The sequence below is a fragment of the Ailuropoda melanoleuca genome, chromosome 3 (genome assembly GCF_002007445.2).
Source record: "Ailuropoda melanoleuca isolate Jingjing chromosome 3, ASM200744v2, whole genome shotgun sequence".
In the NCBI taxonomy this organism is placed as follows: domain Eukaryota; kingdom Metazoa; phylum Chordata; class Mammalia; order Carnivora; family Ursidae; genus Ailuropoda; species Ailuropoda melanoleuca.
The window spans coordinates 1,248,000-1,254,793 of record NC_048220.1 but is presented as its reverse complement, the minus strand read 5'-3'; the positions used below and the strand labels follow the sequence as shown (position 1 = coordinate 1,254,793).

Here is a 6,794-nt window from a genome sequence, read left to right as displayed (position 1 = left end):
TTTCTTTCTTTCTTTCTTTCTTTCTTTCTTTCTTTCTTCCTTCCTTCCTTCCTTCCTTCCTTCCTTCCTTTTTCTTTCTTTCTTTCTTTCTTTCTTTCTTTCTTTCTTTCTTTCTTTCTTCTTCCTTTCCTTCTCTCTTTTTCTTTTTTCTTTCTTTTCTTTTTTTTTGGCATCTGCACTTTCATGTTGTTTCATCATTCATAGTAGCAGAGATAAGGAAGCAAACAAAATGTCTGTCAACCGATGAATGAATAAACAATGTGACAGATTATGGAATATGATATACAATGGAATATCATTCAGCCTTAGAAAGTAAAGACATCTTGCCATTTGGAATTATGTGGATGGGTCCGGAGGACATTAGGCTAATGATATAAGTCTGACTGAGAAAGAGAGACACAATATGATTTCAGGCATATATGGAATTGAAAAACACAATTGAATACACAAAAAGCATAATCAGACCCATAAACACAGAAAACAAAATGATGTTCACCAGATGGGAGAAGGGTGGAGTGATGGGCAAAATGGGTAAAGGGGAGTTGGGAATACTGTCTTTGAGTTACGGAATGAACAAGTCATGAGAATAAAAGGCACAACATAAGAAATATAGTCAATTGTATTTAAATAGTGTTGTACAGTGACACATGGTAGCTATAGTTGTGGTGACAATAGCATAATAGATAAACTTGTCAAAGCACTACGTTGTATACCAAAAACAAATGTAATATTGTATGTCATATATACTAACATGTTTTTAATATTATTTGGAAAAAAGTAAACAAAAACTATAAAGTAGTTAAAGCTTAGTGCCTGGTACACAGTAAACCTCAATAAATGAAAGAGCTATATATATATATATATATATATACACACACACACACACACACATAATCAACATACACATATTTGTAAAATCATAGATATATATATAATTTTACAAATGTGATATATATAGATATATAGATATGTATATATATCTCATACACATGCAAGTTACTCATCTAATATTTGTCTTGATTATAGAGTATTATTTTTCACTCCCTAAAAGCTAGATAGCATTTTATAAGTGGACCTGATATTTACACCTCCTGGTTTCAATCTAGGGAATCACGTTTATCCAGACACATTCTGCTCAAAACCTAAAAGGTTGACTTTCTTTAATGTTTAAAAAGTGAAATTAATTATAAGCTGGGCAATTCAAAGCTTTGCTTAATATGTTAACTGGTAATTATTATTAGCTCTAGCATGCACATGTGTGGTCGCAATATTTTGATAACTCAAATTTGAAAACTAATCTACCAATGAATTGCTGTACCAGGCAACTAGAACTTTCTTGGAGACTAACTTCACTATAGATGGAATATTCAATCCTTCTAAAATTATGGAAAACAAACTGCTGTGGTGATGATTTGATATTCATAATGCTTTATCCTTTATATTGCAATGGCATTCATGTTTATACCATTACAAAATTTTCCTGTAAGTAATTACATTCACACTTGGGAAATTATTTGAAAATAATATGTGGCATCTTCTATCTTCTCTCTGAAAATGTATAGTGTCAGTCAGTTAAATAGGAGTATAATACACTGGTTTTCTAGAACTTGGCACCACTGTTTTCAGTCTACAACGATGATGACAGAAATAACTTTAACCCAAATATACTATTTTTCTTTTCTTTTTTTAAGATTTTATTTATTTATTTGGCAGAGAGAGAGACAGCCAGCAAGAGAGGGAACACAGGCAGGGGGAATGGGAGAAGAAGAAGCAGGCTCCCAGCAGATGAGCCTGATGTGGGGCTTGATCCCAGGATCTGGGATCAGGCCCTGAGCTGAAGGCAGATGTTTAATGACTGAGCTAACCAGGAGCCCCAAATATACCATTTTTCACTACTGAAAGGCCATCACTCAACCAACTCAGACTTCATTCGCACTATTGGCAAATATCCAGTTGGAGATTACTACATAGTGACCTCAAAAAAAATTATCTAACCTGTTGGTGCCTTAGTTTCCTTCTCTGTAAACTGAGATAATATGAATACCTGCCCTATAGTCAAGAATATTATAGTGTACACTTAAAATTTACTCAGAGGTTGATCTCATGTGAGGTGTTCCTACCACAATTAAGTAAATTTAAGAACAAACACCACCACCACACCAAAAATAATATCTGCTTCAAAGTGTTTAATAGATTTGAATAAGTTAATATACATAACATCATTTAAACGGTGAGTGGCATATAATGTGAAATAAATAAACAACTAAATAAAATATTCTACAAAAAAGCAGTGTATTTGTGAAAAACAATGCAACCTTCTCCACTTAATCCATGCTGGTTTATTCCCAAATTTGGTAAATATTTTTTTAAGATTTTATTTATTTATTTGACAGAGAGAGAGAGAGAGAAAGCAAAAGCAGGTGGAACAGCAGGCAGAGGGAGAGGGAGAAGCATTCTCCCCACTGAACTGAGAACCCAACATGGAGCTTGATCCCAGGATGCAGCAATCATGACCCGAGGTGAAGGTAGACACTTAGGTGATTGAGCCACCAAGGTGCCCCAATTTGGTAAAATTCAATCATAGTTCTTCATGTCCTTTGATGTAGGAACACTGAGGGCTTATTTTCATGGGTTAAAAATTATTTCTCTGGGGGCGCCTGGGTGGCTCAGTCATTGGGCGTCTGCCTTCAGCTCTGGGCATGATCCCGGGATCCTGGGATCAAGCCCCATGTCAGGATCCTCTGCTGGGAGCCTGCTTCTTCCTCTCCCACTCCCCCTGTTTGTGTTCCCTCTCTCGCTGGCTGTCTCTCTCTCTGTCAAATAAATAAATAAGATCTTAAAAAAACAATTATTTCTCTGGCCAAGTGCTGGTTAAATCATGAGCACAAACACATGAACATATTTTGAAGTTTATATATTTAAACTACTTCAGTGCACAGCTACTTATGTAAGAGTGTAAGCAAGTGCATGTGAGTGACAGAAACTCTTCCATTTTTATATTCGAGATGCAAAAAAAAAACAAGGAGCACCAAATGTTCCTTTATGTCTAGTAATTCTGAGTATCATGTACTTTATATGATATAATAAATATAAGTTGATGAAGATTTTCTAGTTGAAGAGTTCTCATAAATCTTTATTATTATAAGCTATGGAAAATAGTATTTTGAACACTTTATTTAAAAATAATTCATGATTCTACAAATTTTTATCTCATTATTTTGCTTTAGATAGTGTAAAAACCGTTCTTGAAAAAAAATATGGTTCTATAAAACACTTTGATTTGTTTTGCTCCATTTTGTTCCTCATGTCTACAGTATTTTAAATGGAATAATCAAATGTGTGTGTCATTACAGTCGAACATATTGAAGGGTGATATACACACCACTCAAATATTTTAGAAGTTAAAAAGTGTAACAAACTGAGGGCTTCAGAGGGGAGGGGGGTGGAGGAATGGGATAGGCTGGTGATGGGCAGTAAGGAGGGCACGTGTTGCATGGTGCACTGGGTGTTATACGCAACTAATGAACCATGGAACTTTACATCAAAAACCAGGGATGTGCTGTATGGTGACTAATATAATAAAAATATTATTATTAAAAACTATACATATCTTATGTATTTCATTTGACTACAACAAAAATATTGCAAACGGATTTTCTAACATTGTTTCCCAAAATACTGCAAGATTCTTATTTTCTAGTCATGAAAGAATGAAGTGTGCCAAAGAAAAAATGGAATGCCCGATTTTGAAACCTTCTGATAATTCACAAGTTGTTACAACTAATTGGAAACTGATAAACACGCAACCAGATTTGTGGTTTTATGGAACAGATTCAACAAGGTCTACTTACACCCCAAAAGCCCATAAATCCAATTGGAATGGTCCATTCCACTTAAATTAACACTACCCAGCTCATTGTCCTCACTCACATTGTCTCTAAATGTCCAATGTTGCTCTTCTCAAATTCATTCCCACTGATTTAACATTTCTACAATCCAAGTCTGGTCATTTTATTATCATTTGTAAATATTTGGGTCTCAAAATGTCAAGAAATGAGGCTATAAATTGAACCAGGAAAGAGGTGTTATTGGGACATTCCTCTCCTGCTTGTTCAACCACCTGAACTTTGCTCATAGTGTTCCTTTGTTGTGGCATCATGTCTTTGTTCCTTGAACAAGAGCCCTGTTCCCACCCTCTCATACTCAGATGAAAGTAGCATCTAGTCACCATTCAACACTGAGATCTAGGGTCCCCATTATCCCTTTGTGTTGCTGTACTCACAAGTCATTGGTAGAACTGGTGGGTCCTGACGAGCTGCACCCTTTCCACATGAACCTCAAAGCAATTTATGTATTTTATTACAACTCTTTACACAAAGCATGCCTATAGATAATCTTCCTTAGGGATAGTAGACATTTGTTATTTATATGTTAAATTCACTTAGCTATTAGTTATTATTTTTTTTATTACAGCATAAGAGGTGTTTTTTGAATAAATGAAGGATGGGATGTTTGATGGTCTTCCTCTGCTTGTTTGTATGATAAGTTACATACATCAAATTTCAGCTCCAATACAACCTTATGCGGGAAAGGTTCCCCAAGCCCTCCTTCTTGAGGTTAATGTTTTTCCCACAGTACCTTCTACCACAATGTACTCATGATTTCAGAGAGGTAACAGCCACAGGATGTCTTCAGATTTGGAACCAAAGAACAAAATAAGCCTAATTAAACACAGGCCAACAACTGGATGGTGGCAGTAATGACCAGCCATGTTAACATGTGCATGATTTCCAAGATTTGTTACTTATATTGTCACCATGCAGCAAGGACACATTTTTAAAATAGTCAAATGTCTGATGCTTTATGTTTTATTCTTAATAGTCTTAAGTAATTTCAAATGTGTGGAACGTTATCATAAATAATAATATTACAATTAACACTTATGTACCTTTTGCCTAGATTCTCCTATATCTTTATGCCACATTTGGTTTATCACCTCTTTCTCCATCTCTCTCTCATCAGTTGCACACATTATGACCTTTCATTCCAAATATTTCATCATGTGTTTCTTAAGAATATGAATAATCAGGAAAATGTAACATGGATACAATACAATTGTACAACTGTTTTGAATGCAGAAGTGTAAAACAGAAAAGCTTTCCATTACAGGGACACAATTCCTCCAAAACGCATGAATAGGTAATGACACAGCATGTTATAAGAATCTGAAGATAAACATTGGCATAAGGTCCTAAAGTTTCATTTATACATTAAGAGAACAAATTAAAACAAAAACAAAAATATTAGTACAAATTTCCCTTACTTCATAGTTTCCTGTAGGACAGATCGCATATTCAACATTTTTTTTAGAGCCCTTGTAACATCCTTATTTCTAAGACTATAAATTAAAGGGTTTAGAACAGGAGTGAGTATGGTATAAAAGACAGATACAACCATGTCCTTCTCGGGGGTGTGAAAGGAAGTTGGGAGCATGTAGGTATAGATGGCATCCCCATAGAAGAGGATGACCACCATCATGTGGGAAGAGCAAGTGGCAAAAGCCTTCTTCCATCCCTCTGCTGAGTTCATCCTGTGGATGATGAAGAGGATGAAAGAATAGGAGCTTGCAATGACTGTCACAGGGATGAGGAGCATGAGGACGCAACACAGGTACATAAGTGTCTCATAGAGTGAAGTGTCTGAGCAGGAAAGCTTTGTTACAGCAGGGACCTCACAGAAGAAATGATGGATCTCGCCGGATCTGCAGAAGGGGAAGGTCATGGTGACGGGTGTGAGCATAAATCCATCTACAGATCCCAGAAACCAAGAGGAAGACACCAAGAGGAGACACACTCTATGGTTCATGAGGACAGGATAACGGGGTGGATGGCAGATGGCCACATAGCGGTCATAGGCCATGGCAGCTAGAAGGAAAACTTCTGAACCTACTAGTGTCACATAGAGAAACATCTGCATCCTGCATTCAGGGGCTGAGATCTTATTCACACCCATGACCTGGTTCATGAGCATCTTGGGCACAGTGACAGAAATGGACATCACATCCATGAGAGACAACTGGGTGATAAAAAAGTACATGGGGTTATGAAGTTGAACATCACAGTGTATCAAAGGATCAGAGTGGTGTTTCCAGACAAGGCCATTAGGAAAATCACAAAAATGACCAAACAAAGGAGAGCTGGGTGCTTGGATTTCCTGAAGAGTCCCACCAGGTCAAAATCTGATCGTCCAGTATGGTTGGCCACCCACGTGGTGTTCTCCATTGGATTTTCCCTTTGCTCCAAGGAGAGCTGTGGAGTTAAGAGATCATTCATGGTATATGAGCACCTAAAATAAATGTTTAGTGAGCTTGTGTGTGTGTGTGTGTGTGTGTGTGTGTGTGTGTGTGTGCACGTTTTCAATCAACAAACTTATGTGCTAATAAAGGGATATTCCAAGGACCTGTAAATTGTAGGAGTATAAATAACCTATAATAGCACAATTTACTAGAAATGTTGGCAAGGATGTGGAGAAAGTGGAACCCTCTTACACTGTTGGTAGAATGCAAGCTGGTATAGCCATCTGCAAAGTATTATGGAGGTCCCTCAAGATGTTAAAAATAGAGCTACCCTATGAGCCTGTAATTGCCCTACTAGATATTTACCTCAAAGATACAGATGTAGTGAAAAGAAAAGCCACATCCACCAATGTTCATAGGAACAATGTCCACAATAGTCAAACTGTGGAAGGATCTGAGATGTCCTTCAACAGATGAATGGATAAAGAAGATGTGGTTA

The 6,794-nt window shown here is 36.6% G+C and overlaps 1 pseudogene; it reads right to left on the bottom strand.

Moving 5' to 3' along the window:
* Positions 1 to 5,319: 5,319 nt before the first annotated feature.
* On the bottom strand, positions 5,320 to 6,281 carry LOC100476771 (annotated as a pseudogene).
* Between the last annotated feature and the right edge of the window lie 513 nt (positions 6,282 to 6,794).